The sequence below is a fragment of the Bos taurus genome, chromosome 4, assembly GCF_002263795.3.
Source record: "Bos taurus isolate L1 Dominette 01449 registration number 42190680 breed Hereford chromosome 4, ARS-UCD2.0, whole genome shotgun sequence".
In the NCBI taxonomy this organism is placed as follows: Eukaryota; Metazoa; Chordata; class Mammalia; order Artiodactyla; family Bovidae; genus Bos; species Bos taurus.
In genome coordinates this window covers 19010131-19030176 of record NC_037331.1, presented here as the reverse complement: position 1 = coordinate 19030176, position 20046 = coordinate 19010131, and the positions used below count along the sequence as shown (strand labels likewise).

At 39.3% G+C, this 20046-nt stretch overlaps 1 pseudogene; it reads left to right on the top strand.

Annotated features, from left to right (window-relative positions):
• Positions 1 to 11821: 11821 nt before the first annotated feature.
• Positions 11822 to 12261, top strand: LOC783382 (chromosome 14 open reading frame, human C8orf59 pseudogene; annotated as a pseudogene).
• The last annotated feature ends 7785 nt before the right edge of the window (positions 12262 to 20046 follow it).

The following is a 20046-nucleotide window of genomic DNA, read 5'->3' as shown; positions in this document are numbered from 1 at the left end:
GTCATCTCAGGCTGCCATAACAAAACCATACACATAATGGTTTAAACAAAGGAAATGTGTTTTCTTGCAGTTCTGGAAGCTGGAAGACTGAGATTAGGGTGCCTGCAAGGGTTGGTTTCTGGTGAGAACACTTCCTGGGAGGTAACCTTCTCTATGTTATGACATGGCCGAGGGAAAGACAGCAAATTCCCTGGTGTCTCTTTATGAGGCCACTAACGCCATCATGAGGGCTTCCCTGGTAGCTCAATGGTAAAGAATCCACTTGCCAATGTAAGAGACACAGGGGACGCAGGTTTGATCCTTGGCTTGAGGAGATTCCCTGGAGAAGGAAATGCAACCCACTCCAGTATTTTTGCCTGGAGAATCCCATTGACAGAGATGCCTGGCGGGCTCCAGTCCACGGAGTCACAAAAGACGTGACTTAGTGACTAAACAACAACAATGCCATCATGAGCCCCACTCCTAACCTCTTCTAACCCTAATCACTTCCCAAAGGCCCCATATCAAATACTATCATACTGGAGTTTAGGGCTTCAACATATACATTATGGGGGAATATAAACATTCACTCCATTATACCCCACATCTTCATGGCTTAACTGAATAGAATTTAATGAAGTTTGACATGTTTTCCTTGGTGGGAAGTTTTCAATATGGGTCATGTTCAAAGTTGAGATTGATCCCTGCATGATGCATAATAGTTTCTACAGCAAGCAGTGAGTGTAGTTTTTTCTATGCTAGGTCTGAACATATCTCCTATTAGAGACTTAAGAATTATGAGATGAATTCTCTGCCTCCCACATACTCAATAATATAATATATAATCGTGTATGATACCAGATAATCCCAGGAAACATACCCATTCAGAAAGAAGAGTAGGAACACACATCAGTCTCTGGTCCATTATGGCTCTGAAGTCTCTCCATGGTATGAGAGTCCCCTTCCCTAGGGATAGGGAGTGTCCCTTGATTGGGTAATTCTAGTTTCTGGGAGATGGGTAATTCTAGTTTCTGGGAGATGCGTCTCAGTCCATTGTTCTCTGTGTTTCTTAGGTCTTTTCTTTTAAAGAGTACTTTTCAGTATTCCCCTTGGTCTCACCTAAAATAAATACTGGAGAATATGCCCTCCCTGGGTACTTAGTAAATTTTTTTGAACCTGCTTTTTGTCTGAGGAAAGTTAGAGGCCAGGGGTTGTTCTAAGACTCTAATGGTCTCACATATTTCTAGTCTGGGTTCATGATTTATCTGACAGAAAAATGCTCTTGTAAACTTAATAGGCATTTAATCTGATTCCAGTGACTTTTACATGCCTATCACACACCTGCAGCTCTTTTAAAGACATAGATAGGTTTACTACATATCTTTTCTTTCTAACCACCTTCTTCTCTCTATTACTCTCACTCTCATCTCATTATGATCTCTTAGTGTTTCACCTTAATTGGAGTACCTTGGACTTATCAGACTCCGACAGCAGAAACATACCCTTAATTTATTTACCTTGGGGCATTTTGTCCAACTGAAAGTATTTACTGGGTGCCAACTCAATTTATGCACAAACCTTAGCTTTGATATTTGCCAGAGGCTCAGTTTTAATCAGTTTTAATTCGCTGTTTTACTATTTGAGTTTGAAGAGAGTTACCTCTTTCAACTCTACAAATCACTGAATTTCTGCAGAAATTCTCTCTAAATCATATATTTCTGTTTCTTACCAGCCAATTCTTTTCACGAGCTTCTCATTTTCCTGTGATATCTCACTGAATGTAGGCAATGCCAACTAGAACGTGTTGCTAAACTTCATTTTCCAAACTTTTCCTTTAGGATCACAGTTTGTTAGGTATGTAATCTTCTATATAAGTTATTTCAGGGAACAGGTCTGCCAGATGTTTTGCCATGGCATAGTTTTTAGACAAACATATTTTCAGACTCTGAAAAGACTTTCCTCTTCACCTATTGCCTGAACCCAGTGCCACATTTGTAGATCAAATTGCCAACATTCACTGGATTATAGAGAAAGCAAGAGAATTCTAGAAAACAATCTACCTCTGTTTCATTGACTATGCTAAACCCTTTGACTGTGTGGATCATAACAAACTGTGGAAAGCTCTTAAAGAGATGGGAATACCAGACCATCTTACCCATCTCCTGAGAAACCTGTATGCGGGTCAAGTACCAACAGTTAGAATCCTGTATGGAGCAACTGATTGGTTCATGATTGAGAAAGGAGTACAATAGGGCTGTCTCCTGTAATCCTGTTTGTTTAACCTATATACTTAGCCCATCATGAGAAATGCTGGGCTAGATGATTTACAAGCCACAGTCAAGAATGGCGGGAGAAACATCAACAACCTCAGATAGGTGGATGCTACCACTCTAATGGCAGAAAGTGAAGAGGAACTAAAGTGCCTCTTGATGAGGGTGAAGGAGGAGAGTGAAAGAGTTGGCTTAAAGCTAAATATTAAAAAAAAACTAAGATCGTGGCATTCATCCCCATTATTTCAAGACAAATAGAAGGAGAAAAGGTGGAAGTAGTGACAGTTTCTTCTTGGGCTCTAAAATCACTGCGGATGGTGACTGCAGCCATGCAATCAGAAGATGATTGCTTCTCAGCAGGAAAGTGGTGACAAACCCAGACAGTGTGTCAAAAAACAGACATTACTCTGCCAACAAAGGTCCATGTAGCCAAGGCTGTGGTCTTCCCAGTGGTCATGTACAGTTGTGAGAGCTTGACTACAAAAAAGGCAGAATGCCAAAGAATTGATGCCTTCGAACTGTGGTGCTGGAAAAGACTCCTGAAAAGTCCCTTGGACAGCAAGGAGATCAAACCAGTCAATCTTAAGGGAAATCAACCCTGAATATTCACTGGAAGGACTGATGCTGAAGCCCAGTCTCCAGTATTTTAGTTGTCTTATGCGAACAGCTGCCTCATTGGAAAAGTCCTTGATGCTGGGAAAGATTGAGGGTTGAGATGGCTGGATGGCATCACCAATGCAATGGAAATGAACTCGGGCAAACTGCGGGAGAAGGTGAGGGACAGGGAGGCCTGGCGTGCGGCAATCTGTGGCATCGAAAAGAGTTGGACACGACTGGGCAACTGAACAACAACAACAATTGTTTTGGCAGCACCTGACTGGAAGGTACTAATTTTTACATTTTTCAGGATAGGCTAGATTATGACATAGAAACGAAACTCCTAAATATCAGTGGCTTACTAAACCAAATTTGTTTTTCTTTTATGCTACATGCTTACTGTGAGTTGGGTAAGAGGTTCTGTTCATGGTAGTCACTAAGGAATCAAGGCTAGTGGAAATTTCAACCAAATATTTTCTTCCAAAACCATAGGGTAGCCCACCTGTTCTCATTTTTTTGGATATTTCCCAGTCTTAGCACTGAAAACCCTGCTTCCAATGAACCCAGTCAAACCAGAACAGTGTTTCTGGTATTGTTCTGGTCTTTCGTCCGGAACTCCTGTGTCCTAGGGAATCGCTCAGTTCTGGGGAAATTGAGGTAACTGGTCACCTGACACAATCAGTACAGCAGTGGGAAGGAAACGTTATTCTTAGGCCATCAGACCAAAAATGACACCTGCCACTGTTCCTTCCTCTCATTAGTCAGCATGAGTCGGATGGCATTGTCTCAGATCAAAGTGGGCAGAGAAGAGCAACTGACCATGTGTTTACAAGGCAGAGTCAGAAATGTTTGGTGAACAGCGCAAACTACCACAGGAAGAAGACAAAGTAGTTTAATAAGCAGCTGGTTAGATCATAACATATAAAAGAAATTGGTGGCAGTTTAAGATATTAAAACATATGAAAAGTTATACACATAAAATCAATATAAATATGATAAAAGCTGGTATTTAAAAAGGAACCTAGAAAATAAATTAGATCCCAAAGATAACAGATCTGCTTATGAACTATAAATTTAGCAACAAGTAATTTCTTGGTTCTAGTTAGTATGTATACATGTACATGTGGTGGTGGATATAATACATGTAGAATTTTAAGCTCAGTTACTCTCTGAGAATTTTGTAGAATATATGAGCAATGAATGCAAATCAGTCACTTGTAAAAGTTTCTCTTTCTGAGCTCTGCCAATGTGAGAATGAACTAAGAATTTCCAATTTACCAGTTACTAGAGTATAGGTGCAGAATAGTGTCTAATCATTTATTCATCTATCAACTTATTCAGTAAGTATTTATTTAGTGACATAAACTGTGGATATAGGGAGAGAACATGAAAGGAGGTAGACAGAAAATGCCCCTCTTCTCATTGGAGGAGACAGATAAACAGGTAAATATGTTAGATTGTGATAATTACTGTGAGGGGAATGAACAGGATGACTAGATAGAGAACAAAGAGAGAGGGCACAGAACGGGTAGGAAGTATTTTGATTCGAATCATAGGGAAATTTCTCTGTGAGGAATTATATAGTAGGAATAAGCTGCCAAGGGAAGAGCTGGAATAGCTTTATAGCCACAAGTGTTACCAAGTACAAAGACGCTGAGGTTGCAGTAGTGCAGTAGTAGTGTTAATCGCTCAGTCATGTCCGACTCTTCGCTTCCCCATGGACTGTAGCCCACCAGGCTCCTCTGTCCATGGAATTCTCCAGGCAAGAATACTGGAGTGGGTTGCCATTCCTTTCTCCAGGGGATCTTCCCAACCCAGGGATCGAACCTGGGTCTCCTGCATTGCAGGCAGATTCTTTATTGTCTGAACCACCATGGAAGCCCTGAGGCTTCAAAGAGGAACCAAATAAAGCCAATATGGTCAGAGTATAGCCTTGGGAAAATTGATACAAAAAGAAGTGGAAGAAGAGGTAAGAGCCAGGCCAGGGTAAAGAGTTTGGACTTTATTTTGATCATAGATTTTTATTCAGTAAGTGATATGATCTACTTTTTGTTTTACAAAGAATAATCTGATTGCTGTTTGGAGTATGGATGGAAGAAGGCAAGAAAAAAAGCAAGGAGACTAGTTACAAGACACTTTAAACAATCTTGGTGAGACATAGTGGACTTTGAATTAAGGGGGTGGCAATGGGTATGGTGGGGCTTCCCTGGTGGCTCAGCAGTTAAGAATCACCTGCCAATGCAGGAGACACGGTTTGATCCCTGATCTGGGAAGATGCCCTGGAGAAGGAAATGGCAATCCACTCCAGTATTCTTGCCTGGGAAATCCCATAGACAGAGGGGCCTCATGGGCTATAGTCCATGGTGTCATGAAGATTCAGATACGACTTAGTGAACAAACAGCAACAACAACAAAAATGGGTATGGAGAGAAAAGGATAGATTTTAGATACAATGTGGAGGTAGTAGCAGTGGGATCTGATGATGAATGTGATGGTAAAGAATCTGCCTGCCATATAGGCGACCTAGGTTTAATTCTTGAATTGGGAAGATCCACTGAAGAATAGAATGGCTACCACTCCAGTGTTCTCACCAGGAGAATCCCATGAACAGAGGAGCCTGTTGAGCTACAGTCCATGGGGTTGCAGAGTCAGACATGACTGAGCAACTAACACTGACTGATTGACTGAAGAAGGAAAAGAAAGAATAGGATCAAAGATTACTCTTTAGTTTTTGGGCTTTAGCCATCTACTGTGTGGATATACCCTTTACTGATCTATCAGAAACCTGGAAAGAAACAAGATCTGTGGGAAAATCAAGAATTCTGCTTAGATAGACAGTTTGATTTACTTGTTGGACATCCAAGTGGAAATATCAAGTAAGCACTTAGATACGTGGTTCTGGAGACCTGGAGAGATATACGTAATGACACTCATGAGACATCAACATATTGGTGTATTGTAAGGTAAGGTAGTGGTTAAGGAAACATAGGGAGAATGTGCAGATATGAAAGAAAAGAAGTCCTGTGCTGATTTGGAGGCACTCCAAGATTTAGAGACTTTGTAGAGAAGATAGAACAGAAAAGGAGACTGAGAAGATCCAGCTGTAACACAGAGTGTAGTGTACTGAACATGGATAGAGGAGACTGTTTTAAGGGAGTGGTGGTGGTGGTAGTGAATTGTGCTATTGCTGCTGAAAAGTTCAATAAAGAAAGAAAACAACCATCAAATTTGTCAACATGAGAACTGCAACAAGAGCAATCTCTATGGAATAGGTTGAGGGATGAGTGTAAAATGAGGAAATGGAGACAGTGGGTGTAGATAAAATCTCCAGGCATAAAGTAATCATATCAAATATAAACAGCAGTAATATAATTAAATTGTTAACTTAATATACCCCAGTAAACAAAAATATTACCAATTCATAATTATATCACTTATCTCTAGATGGAAATTAATTACAGAAGGTGATAGTGTAATTGGCCCTAAAAATGGGAGGCCCAAGTCCAGAAATCTACCAGTTATTCCAATAGTCTCAGAGGGAGGGTGACAATGAATCTAGAGAGAACTGCTGTCATCACCATAGAGACGGCTTTGGTGAAGAGCAAGGAGAATTCTTCATAGTTCACTATTGTCTGAGTGAAAATTACCTTCATTAGGTTAAATTTTATTTCTCTTTACTTTATTTCTTGCCTCCCAAACAACCATCTGACTAATAAAATTCTGTGTCCCAAAGTAACTGATACCAGAGAGAAGGGAAAGAAAAACAAAGAGGAGTTTTGATGGAAGGCAGAATGAATGGAAGGATTCATTTTGGAGATGAGATGTTTCTGGTTTCCATTTTTGTTTTTTCTCCCTAAGAAGAAAATAAAGAAGATAGTATGCAATCACACAGCGAAATATGTAGTAACAGACCAAGTGTGGAGCTTGGGTTGCCATAACAGCGTACCACACACTGGATGGTTTAGACAACAGAAATTTATTTTCTCACACTTCTGGAGGTTGGAAATCCAAGATCAAGGTGCCAGGAAATTCAGTTTCTGGTAATATGTCTTTCCCTGGCTTGCAGATTGCCTTCTCCCTGTTCCCTTTCATGAACTTTATTTTGTGTGTGTGTGTGTGACGAGAAATCTCTGATGTCTTTTCCTATTCTTATAAGAACACTAGTCCTACCAGATAAGGGTTCTACCCTTATGATCTCATTTAACCTTCATTACCTAAAGGCCCTATCTCCATATACAGTCACTTTGAGGGTTTGGGCATATGAATTTGAGGGGAACACTATTCAGCTCATAACAAATGGTTTTACTCTTAAAAAAGGAGGATGCATTTTCTATTGACTAGATAATAATTAATAGAAATTATTGAAAAATATGAAAGGATTGTGTAGCCATATTACAGTTTGACTACATTTCAAAGCAAGACAGCAGCATGGGAGTGGGAATTCATATAAAGGCCAGAGGTTAAATAGATTTGAAAATTGGAATAGTAGACATAAACAAGAATGTCCAGGAGTATGGGGGAGATGTGGGCAAGAGAAAATATTGTTAATGTGGGCTTCTTCAAAATGGTTGGCCATTGGATTTAAACTAACGCTTTCCTAAATTTTTTCATGTCAATGGCAGGAAAATGACAAAGCAATGACAATTTTTGTAGCATTTTGACGCATCTATATGGGTCTTGGTGGAAAAAATTTATATTATCAATTTTACATTTTAGTAACATATACTTAGGGAGAATAATGAATAGAAAATACTACAGAAGATATTACTTTTGAATTTGTTTGCAATTCTAAATAAAATCCTTTAAAATGTCTTAATGAAAAATTTCAGTTTGTTTTCTGAGCATATCATTTTTAATATCAGAATTTTTTCCCTTTAGAATAGCCATATGCCATTATTGATTAAGACTTTTAAGTGGTGATACATTTAAATTCTTGATAGTCATTATTGATATAATAAGTAAGTATATAATAAAAATTAAAATAGAATTTTTAGGACATTTGTAGGAATTGAAATCAGTTTCAAAAATGATTTTAAAAAGTTTTTTTTCACTGGCAAATGTAATATTGGACTTTCTCTAAAATAGTAAAGAGATTGAAATCCAGTTAAACTTTTCCAGACCAAGAATTTAAATGCATTTGCATTGTTAGAAGAATCTTCCTGTCACTAGCTTGGTGGCTGCAGAAGGGACAAATTAACCATGACTTATTTAGGAGGACATTTTGGGATGTAGTCTCCATCTGTGCCTGCCCAGGGTTCTGCCTGACCTCTTCACTCCAACATCCTGGAGCATGGGCTGTATTACCTGATTGACTGGAACACAAACTCCTTCAACAGCTTCTTAAGCTACTTGTGGGGAATGGGCAGTGACTGAGTGCTGAAACACTTGAGGATGTCCAAGTGATAGAACACATCCTTGTCCATGCTCATCATTGTGTGACAGAATGGGAGGCACCAAGGGTTACTCATTTTTTGTGGGCAGCACTTGAGTTGCCTCCTGAGGAGCCCCAGAGAAGGCTGCTATCTGCCAGGGTTTACCAAATGGAATAGTGGTCGATCCAGACCCCACCATACTTCTTGAAGATTAAATAGAACATCATTTTAGGTAGCTCTAAGTTTTGCAAAGAGACAATTATAATAAAATCAGAAGAGGGATGATGGTTTCAAGAACTAGGAGAAGTTGTAATGAGGAAAAAGAATAGGTTCATTCTACTCAGAGCTTACATTCTAAAAATTCTGTCCATGTCCCCCGCTTTGTGCTTAAAATATAAAAAACACAAAATGATGTGTTTATTCAGACCAGTGGATCATCCAACTCAATCCTTTTATATACTAGCACCAAGAAATATTTTATAGGAAAACATAATTCTTTCCAAGCAAGGAATAATACCAAATTTGCTTAGTTAAAAAAAAAAAACAAGCTATCTATTGTAGATAAGTCATCTGTGTATTTGTGTCAGTCTTCTTGAATATAATGTAGTACTCGTCTGGTAGTAGCCAATATACATTTTAAACAGCTTTATTGAGATATTATTTGCATACTATGCAATTCATCCTTGTAAAGTGTATAATTCCATGATTTTTCATATGTTCACAGAGATGTGCAACTGTCACCACATTCAATTTTAGAGCATTTTCTTCACCTCAGGAAATAACTCTGTAACCTTTAGCTATTATCATCCTACTGCCCCATAACTTTCTTAGCTCTAAGCAACCAGTAATTTACCTTCTGCCTGTAGAGATTGCCTATTCTGGCCTTTCAAATGAATGGAATCATATAATATGGAGGCTTTTGTGACTTTTTTCACTTAGCATAATGTTTTTTTTAAGATTCATCTGCTGCTGCTGCTAAGTCGCTTCTGTCGTGTCCAACTCTGTGCGACCCCATAGACGGCAGCCCACCAGGCTCCACCCTCCCTGGGATTCTCCAGGCAAGAACACTGAAGTGGGTTGCCATTTCCTTCTCCAATGCATGAAAGTGAAAAGTGAAAGTGAAGCCGCTCAGTCGTGCCTGACTCTTAGCGATCCCATGGACTGCAGCCTACCAGGCTCCTCCGTCCATGAGGTTTTCCAGGCCAGAGTACCGGAGTGGGTTGCCATTGCCTTCTCCATAAGATTCATCTAAGTTGTACCAAAAGGCTTCCCTGGTGGTTCAGACAGTAAAGAATCTGCCTGCAATACATGAGTGAAAGTCGCTCAGACGTGTCTGACTCTTTGCGACCCCATGGACTGTAGTCTGTGGAATTCTCCAGGTCAGAATACTGGAGTGGGTAGCCTTTCTCTTCTCCAGGGGATCTTCCCAACCCAGGGATGGAACCTAGGTCTCCCACATAGCAGGCAGATTCTTTACCAGCTGAGCCACTAGGGAAGCTCAAGAATACTGGAGTGGGTTACCTATCCCTTCTCCAGCGGATCTTCCTGACACAGGAATCGAACCAGTGTCTCCTGCATTGCAGGCTGATTCTTTATCAGCTGAGCTACCAGTGAATCACACAGTACAGGAGACCCTTGTTCAGTCTTGGGTTGGGAAGATCCCCTGGAGAAGGGAATGGCAACCCACTCCAAAATTCTTGCCTGGGAAATCTCACGAACAGAAGAACCTGGCGGGCTACAGTCCAGGCAGTCACAAAGAGTTGGAGACAAGTGGGCGACTAACACTTTTCAAACTGTACCCCCAAATGTACAAACTACCATACACTTGTGCTCATTTCACATGCTGGCAAGGTTATGCTGTAAATCCTTCAAGCTAGGCTTCAGCAGTACTTAAATGGAGAATTTCAAGATGTATAAGCTAGGTTTAGAAAAGGCAGAGGAACCAGAGATCAAATTGTCAACATTCCTTGGAACATGGAGACAGCAAGGGAGTTCCAGAAAAACATCTACTTCTGCTTCACTGACTATGCTAAAGCCTTTGTGTAGATCACAGCAAACTGGGGAAAAATTCTTGAGAAGATGGGAGTACCAGACTACCTTACCCCTCTTCTGAAAAACCTGTTTAAGTGGGTCAAGAAGCAACAGTTAGAACTGAACATGGAACAACTGACTGCTTCAAAATTGGAAAAGGAGTCCAACAAGGCTGTATATGTCACCCTGCTTGTTTAACTTCTATGCAGAGTACATCATGTGAAATATGAGGCTGGATGACTCACAAGCTGGAATAAAGATTGCCAGGATAAATATTAACAGACTCAGATATGCAGATGAAACCACTCTAATGGCAGAAAGTGAAGAGGAGCTAAAGAGCCACTCGATGAGGGTGAAAGAGCAAAGTGAAAAAGCTGGTGTGAAAATAACATTCAAAACACTAAGATCATGGCATCTAGTCCCATCACTTTATGACAAATAGAAGGTGAAAAAGTGGAAGCAGTGACAGGTTTTATTTTCTTGGGCTCCAAAATTGCTCAAGATGGTAACTGCAGCCATGAAATGGAAAGACTCTTGCTCCTTGGATGAAAAACTATGACAAACCTAGGCAGTGTATTCAAAAGCAGAGATTGCTTTCTGACAAAGGTCCATATAGTCAAAGCTATGGTTTTTCCAGTAGTCACATACAGATATGAGAGCTGGACCACACAGAAGACGGAGAGCTGAAGAATCGATGCTTTTGAATTGTGGTATTGGAGAAGACTCCCGAGTGTCACTTGGACCGCAAGGAGATCAAACCAGTCAATCCTAAAGGAAATCAACCTTGAATATTCATCGCAAGGATTGTTGCTGAACAATCAGTTTGGCCACCTGATTTGACTCATTGGAAAAGACCCTGATGTTGGGAAGGATTGAGGGCAGGAGGAGAAGGGAATAGCAGAGGATGATATGGTTAGATAGCATCACTGACTCAATGGACATGAATCTGAGCAAATTCTGGGAGATAATGGAGGACAGAGGAGCTGGCTTGCTTCAGTCTGTGAGGTTGCAAAGAGCCAGACATGACTTAGCAACTTAGCAACAACAACAGCTGTACTATTTATCAATACTTCTTTTTATGGCCAAATAATATTTCATTATATGAATATACTACATTTTATTTTTGCATTTGTCCACTGACTGATATTTGGGTGTCCCCCCGACATTTTGTCTACTATGATGAATGCTGCTATAAGTATTCCTACACAAGTTTTTGTGTTGGCATATATTTTATTGCTCTGGGGTGTATATCTAAAAGTTGAATTGCTGGGTCATGTGGTAGCTCTGTGTTTAATCATTTGAGAAACTACAAGAATGTTTTCTAAAGTGACTGAAGTATTTTATATTCTCATCAACAGTGTGTGGGTGCTCTGATTTCTCTACATCCTCATCAGCTCCTGTTATTATCTGACCTATTAATTCTTGCCATCTCAGTGGGTGTGAAGTGGTATTTCATTTTGTTTTCGATTTGCAAACTTTCTGTTGACTAATGATATTGAGAATCTTTCCATATGCTTATTGGCTATTTGTATATCTTCTTTAGAGAAATGCTCATTTAAAAAACCAGGTTCTGGCAGATGGCGTTACCTGGAACCTGAGAGGCTATACGAGGGTGTCGGAGGCCTGGTGAGAGACAATGGCCAAGAACAAACTAAGAGGGCAGAAGTCCAGGAATGTATTCCACATAGCCAGCCAAAAAAGCTTTAAGGTTAAAAATAAAGCAAAACCAGTTACCACTAATCTTAAGAAGATAAACATTGTGAATGATGAAAAAGTTAACAGAGTGAATAAAGCTTTTATAGATATACAGAAGGAACTGGCAAACTTCTCAAAAGGCCTTTCCCTCGAACCTCTGCAGAAACAACTGATACCTCAGCAGTGTCATGAAAATGTACCAGTTAATGTTGATGAAGCTACCAGATTAATGGCTCAGTTGTAATATACCAATGATGCATCAAATTCCCCAAAAAGACCAATAAATTTAATCTTTTATAAAAAAAAAATAAAAAATAAAAAACCAGGTTCTCTCTCTTTTTTTTTTTTAAATGAGCTGTAATAATTCTTTACATAACCTAGATGTAAGGTCCTTATCACATATGTGATTTAAAAGTATTTTCTTTTGTTGTATTATATATGTTGTGTTTTTAATTTTTTTTAATGGTGTCTTAGACAAGGAAATGGCAACCCCCTCCAGTACTCTTGCCTGGAAAATCCTGTGGACGGAGAAGCCGGGTAGGCTATAGTCCATGGGGTCTCAAAGAGCGACACGACTGAGCGACTTCACTTTCACTTTGAAGCACAAAAATTTTAAATTTTGGGCTTCCCTGGTGGTCCAGTGGCTAAGACTCCACACTCTCAATGCAGGAGGCCCCAGTTTGATCCCTGGTCGGGAACTAGATCCCCCATGCTGCAACTAGGAGCTCGAATGACACAACTAAAGATCCCCTGTGCCACCCCATGCCATAACGGAGATTGAAAATCCCATGTGCCACAACTAAGAGCGGGTGCAGCCAAGTAAATAAATAAATATTTAAAAATCCTTTGAATTTTAATGAAGTTATTTTTTTTCTTCTGTTGCTCATGATTTTAGTGTCATATTTAAGAATTCTTTGTCAAATACTGTGTTTTCTATGAATTTTATAGTTTCAGCTTTTACATTTAGGGACTTTGATCCAGTTTGAATTGTTTGGTATCTGTTGTTAGGTAAAGATGTTTTGATTACCTACTATTTATCTAGTTGGTGAGGGAGGTATCCTCTATCATAAATAGTATGAGATGGCTGAACACATAATATCTAGCACTGGACAGATGAAATCCAATAGAAGATTATCAATCAATCATGCTTGCAGCCCCAGAGAGGACACAGCATATCATACAGAGCCACATGGGGGCTGCACTTGAGAATAGTAAGGATAAGCAGAGGCTGTGGGAGCCAGACTTTGGAATATCCAGAGGATGAGGTGATCACTGGCTCCCACGGGAGATCATTGGCTTGTTTGTGATTGGCTTGTTTAAATTTCATGGACTGGCAAGGAGATAAAGCCCATTAGACTGAGGATGGAGTGTGTTGTACCTGGTGCAGCTGACAGAGGAACTAGTCAGATGGGAAACCTTTCCTGTGGGGTGGGGGGTATATCTCACAAGAACAAGGAATCTTATGCTTAAGACTTTGGGGCCCTGCAAGGCTCAAAGAAGTCAACTCAGCACAGGAAATGTTAGACTTTGTAATGTGCTGTGCTTAGTCACTCAGTCGTGTCCGACCCTTTGCAACCCCATGGACTGTAACCCGTCAGGCTCCTCTGTCTGGGGGTGGGTTGCCATGCCCTCCGCTAGGGGATCTTCACAACCCAGGGTTGGAACCCAAGTCTCCTGCATTGCATGTGGGATTCTTTACCATCTGAGCCACTAGGCAAGCCCAAGAATACTGGAGTGGGTAGCTTATCCCTTCTTCAGGGGGTCTTCCTGAGGCAGGAATCAAACCAAGGTCCCCTGCATTGAAGGCAGATTCTTTACCAGGTGAGCTATCAGGGAAGCCCAGATTTTGTAATACCAGAAAACAATTCTTTTGTATGTGGCCATCCAGTTGTCCCAACACCATTTGTTGAAAAAATTATTCCTTCCCCATTGAATGGTCTTGGCAACCTTGTTGAAAATCAGTTGTCCCACAGATGTATGTGTTCAGTTCTGGATTCTCAGATCTATTCCAGTGATCTGTCAGTATATATCTTTTTCTAGTACCACACTGTCTTGATTAAAAAGCAGAGACATTTGTCAACAAAGGTCCATCTAGTCAAGGCTATGGTTTTTCCAGTGGTCATGTATGGATGTGAGAGAGTTGGACTATAAAGAAAGCTGAGGACAGAAGAATTGATGCTTTTGAACTGGGGTGTTGGAGAAGACTCTTGAGAGTCCCTTGGACTGCAAGGAGATCCAACTGGTCCATCCTAAAGATCAGTCCTGGGTGTTCCTTGGAAGGACTGATGTTGAAGCTAAAACTCCAATACTTTGGCCACCTCATGTGAAGAGCTGACTCATTTGAAAAGACACTGATTCTGGGAGGGATTGGGGGCAGGAGGAGAAGGGGACGACAGAGGATGAGATGGCTGGATGGCATCACTGACTTGATGGACGTGAGTCTGAGTGAACTCCGGGAGTTGGTGATGGACAGGGAGGCCTGGCGTGCTGCAGTTCATGGAGTCGCAAAGAGTTGGACACAACTGAGTGAGTGAACTGACTTTCTTGATTTCCATTGCTTTGTAGCCAGATCAGATTCAGATCAGTCGCTCAGTCGTGTCCGACTCTAACCCATGGAAAAGAAATGCAAAAAAGCAAAATGGCTGTCTGGGGAGGCCTTACAAATAGCTGTGAAAAGAAGAGAAGCGAAAAGCAAAGGAGAAAAGGAAAGATACAAACATCTGAATACAGAGTTCCAAAGAATAGCAAGAAGACGCAAGAAGAGCAAATAGCAATAGCAAATAGCAAGAAGAGATAAGAAAGCCTTCCTCAGTGATCAATGCAAAGAAATAGAGGAAAACAACAGAATGGGAAAGACAAGGGATCTCTTCAAGAAAATCAGAGATACCAAAGGAACATTTCATGCAAAGATGGGCTCGATAAAGGACAGAAATGGTATGGACTTAACAGAAGCAGAAGATATTAAGAGATGGCAAGAATACACAGAAGAACTGTACAAAAAAGATCTTCACAAACCAGATAATCACGATGGTGTGATCACTCACCTAGAGCCAGACATCCTGGAATGTGAAGTCAAGTGGGCCTTAGAAAGCATCACTACGAACAAAGCTAGTGGAGGTGATGGAATTCCAGTTGAGCTATTCCAAATCCTGAAAGATGATGCTGTGAAAGTGCTGCACTCAAAATGCCAGCAAATTTGGAAAACTCAGCAGTGGCCACAGGACTGGAAAAGGTCAGTTTTCATTCCAATCCCAAAGAAAGGCAATGCCAAAGAATGCTCAAACTACCGCACAATTGTTTTGTAGTACATATGGAAATTGGAAAGTGTGAGTTTCTACTTTTTCTTATTTTCCAGGATTGGAAATATTTTCTTCATCCAACTTTAGAGTTAAGTGATTTTGGAAAAACTGGTGCTAGCTTTATGAAACCAGAGATATTATAAGACTAGTTAACCATGTTACCTGAAAAAGAGAAAAAAGCAGCCCATGTAACACTTGTTTTTTTTTTTAATTATTTTTATATTTTAATGAGATTTGAATACAAATATACATAGATCATATAGTTAAGTTACATTATTAACTTCTTTAGCATTTTGTCAAAATAATGTTTATACCTGATATTTTATATAAAATAAAAATTTCACTATACTTACTATGTAAATTAGCCCCAAACAATTTGGCTGTTACCTTTAGCTATAAACAGATATGACAAATTCAAGCTGATTTGGGAAATTATTTAATCAGTTAGAGACAAAATGTGTGCAAATGAAAATGAAATGTCATGTCTTACAAATCAATTTCAAGCTGAAATAATTTAATTTCTACATACAATTGGAGTTTTCCATACATATTAACAATGTAGTCAAAGCTACATTTTTACCTTTATATCACTATGATGTTTTTCAAGGATGTGTTAATGTGAGTTACAGAAAATGAGACTGCATGTATAAAGTTTACCAGAATGAAACTTAGAAGGAAAAAACACAAATTATATATATTTTTATTAGGTTTATTGCATATTTATATTTAATATATGGACTTTACATTTAAATGACATTTACAAAAAATAAAAGCTAACATTTCTATGTTCCTCACAATGGTCTGGCCTTGTGCTTTATGTACTTTTTAATCTTTAAATTAGCCTATAAGGTAGGCACTCTCATTATCATACCAGTTTTATAATAAAGAAACAGATGCTTAGAAAATTTAAATAACCTGCTTGTGATTATGCTGCTAATGATTGGTAAAGCTGAAATGAATCTCTGTCTTTCTGACTATAAAACTCATATTCTTATAAGACATGCTGTAATACTCCTGCTGCCTCTCATAATATTCTCATATTTAACGAAATTCTGGAGAACTGTATGACTAATAAAGGAAATACGAATAAAGCAAAAAACATTTCAGATTAATACTGCTCTTTCAAATAGAAATTTTATATGACTTTTCCCAGTGTACACTTCAAAGTCTCAACAGATGTTTGAACAAGATGTCTTGACTTAAATTTGCTCTAAGAATGTTGAGAAGTTTGATGGGATTAGTAGAAAACAGTTAATTGTCCATTTAAGTGCAGAAACTTTTTTTTTTTTTTTATAAAAATCTGGCTTAAAAAAGGGATAGCTTGAATTGACTTAGAAGAAGACTTCAGGCTTTCTTTTTAAAATTAATTCTTTATTTCATTGAAGTACAGTTGATTTACAATAGTTCCAGGTGTACAACATAGTGATGTTGAATATTTTTGTAGATTACACTCCATTTAAAGTTGGTGTAAAGTACAGCCTACATTCCCTATGCTGTACAATATATCCTTGTAGTTTATTTTTATCCACACTAGTTTGTACCTCTTTATCCCCTACCCTTATCTTGCCCATTCCCCCTTCCCTCTCCCACTGATACCCATTAGTCAGATCTCTATATCTGTGAGTCAGAAGCAGACTCTCTCTTTGTTCGGAAAAGAACTGCCATGGGCCATTTTGTTACACAAAACTACCAAGGAAATTGGAGGAGTTTGGGAATCTGTGGCTCTAAGGGGCTAAACTGTCCTTTATGGTGCATCAAGGTTTGTCTAGGAATAGGTATATCTGCATTTCTGCAGAAAGTGTTTCCTTTGGAGAAGAGTTTCTTTTTCTATATATGTCATCAAGCAGATCTGTGCCTGCTAACTGGTGTGCTGCAATTATGTACTTGCTTTAGCAACAGCTCACAGGCAATCTGCTCCTGAGGACAGGAAAAGTCAATTCATTGAACGCATACCTATAGAACATCATTTGTGGATCAGATACTGTGGAAGGTGCTAGAATACAGAAGGAAAAGTAATACAAAAATCCATGTAGCCTCTATTCTAGTAGAGGAAGGCAGATAACAGTGGTAAGTAAAATGTGTTGTGTATCAGATATTGAGAAGTGCTCTGGAGAAAAATAAATGGAACAGAGAGTGGGGAATGTGTTAGATGGATTCCCAATGCTGTTTACATGGAACACACACGGATGCTCAGTCACATCGACTCTTTGCAACCATGAGCTGTAGCCCACTTGGCTCCTCTGTGCATGTTGATTTCCCAGGCAAGAATACTGGAGTGGGTTGCCATTTTCTACTCCAGGGGATCTTCCGGACACAGGGATCCAACCCATGTCTCTTGCATCTCCTGCATTGACAGGTGGATTCTTTACAACTGAATCACCTGGGAAGCCATTGTTTACATATTTATTTAGAAATTACTTTAAACTTACAGGAAAAAAGGGTTCAAGAAACTACTGTTTATATGAACCATAGAGGAAGTGGCTATCACTCCTGAACAACTTTGTCCTACACAACCATAACACAGCCATAAGAATTAGGATATTAGCATCAATCCTTTACTGCCATCTCATTTTGTTTCATCAGTTGTCCTCATAATGTTCTTTATGCAATAGGACTCTAACTAGGATCACGTATTACATTTGGTTGTCATGTCCTTTTCATGTCCTTCAATCAAAAACAGTTTTTCATTGATGGGGGAATCCTTACACAATGTATACGTGTATCAAATTATTATATTGCACACTTTAAATATCTTAGAATTTTATTTGTCAAGTATATTTCAATAAAGCTGGGAAAAAGCACAGTTTTTCGATGTTTCTTTGACTTTCAACCTTGACACTTGTGAAGAGTTCTGGCTGAACATTTTGTAAAGTGTCCCTGTATATGGATTTATCTGATGATTCCTGATGATTAGATTCCAATTATACATTTTTGGTAAAATGCAACATAAGTAAAGTTGTGTTCTTATTTTATCCTGTCAAGTGATAGGTGATTTCAGTTTGTCTCATAATTGATAACATTAACTTTGATCATTTCATTAAGAAGTAGGCATCACCACTGTAAAATTACTCTTTTTCCTTTTGTAATTAAAAAAGCATTTTTTTAATTGAGCAGGTATTTTGAGAGTATGTAAATGTCCCATTTTGCATTGACTTTCATCCACTAGATATAGCATCTATCTATATTTCTTGCTTGATTACTACTATGATGGTCCATTAGTTTCACTACATTTATTAGTCATCATTCTACTACAGAGAAAATCTTTCCCTTCTCTCCATTTATTTGTTATTTTAAATCTTTATATCAAGGTGAATTCATGAATTTTGTTTTATTCAGCAGGTTATATTTTTTTAGCATTGTTATTTAATTTTTTGCTCAAATTTTCCCAGATTTGGCCAGTGGGGTCCCTTTCAAGCTGACATCTATGTCATTTTGACAAAACCTCATCTTTGTGCACTTTCTTTCTCTCTAGCATGTTAGATGCTTCGGGATTATCTTGTAATTTCTCTGCCCTGCCCTGTAATCAATCACTTTAAAAGATCCCTGGAAGTGGAAGTTTAGTTCAGTTCAGTTCAATTGCTCAGTCGTGTCCGACTCTTTGCGACCCCATGAATCGCAGCATGCCAGGCCTCCCTGTCCATCACCAACTCCCGGAGTTCACCCAGACTCACGTCCATTGAGTCAGTGATACCATCCAGCCATCTCATCCTCTGTCGTCCCCTTCTCCTCCTGCCCCCAATCCCTTCCAGCATCAGTCTTTTCCAAAGAGTCAACTCTTTGCATGAGGTGGCCAAAGTACTGTAAGTGGAAAATGACACTGAATATTTGGAAACTAAGATCTGAGTGCTAGATATGCTTGTGGCTAATAAGAGTTTGCTGCCCCTAGATCTTTTTAATGGACAGAGCTGGGATTATATGTATGATTATACACACATATACATATACACATTTACATACATGTTTATTTCTATATCTAATATACTGAAAGCATGAGTTAATATTAGCTTCCAGCTCCAGTCCAACACCACAGTTCATTTTAATTTTCTCCTTTTCCACATTTGTAAATCTCTTCTCCCCCAGTAGAAACTTGGCTGCCATTACCTTTAACATGTTTTTGTATTAGATCACTTCTTGCTGAATATAACCAGTTTCCTGATGCTGCTACCAGCCCTCACTTCCTCATGGCTGAACTCTTCACTCTCTACTCATCTTTTCCTTTTTAGATCTTGACATCTGACTTTAAGCTTCCTCTGACCGTGGCCCATTCATTGATGTCTTCCTCATCCCATCGATTCTTATGTATTGCACAGGTTTGCTGCCCCTTAACTCTACCCTGCATGAATGTTAATTTTCTGGGCTTCGGAGTAAATTATTTAGGAAGGCAGGAAGAATACTAGGTTGCCATTTTTAATGGAATGGTCAGGAAACACCTTGCTAAGAAGATTAAATTTGAGGGATGGTTTGAGGTTGGTGAGGGAGTGAATCCTGCAGGTATTTGGAGAAGAGTATTCCAGGCAGCGGTAGTAACATGTGCAAAGGCCCTGAGGCACAAAGATATCCTGTGAGTTAAAGGCAAGGAGGCCACCATCACTGAAGCAAATGAGCAAAGGAGAGAGTGATAAATCAGGTCAGAGAGGTATCAGGAGGCCAGATTCTATAGGACTTTGTGGACCAATGCACAGTTTTGGCTCTTCTCTAAGTAAGCTGGAGTGCCATAGGAGGGCTTTGAGCAACAGAGCAATGAATTTCACTTTGGGTTTAAAAGGTGACATTGGTTCCTATGTTGAGAATAAACTCTGTATG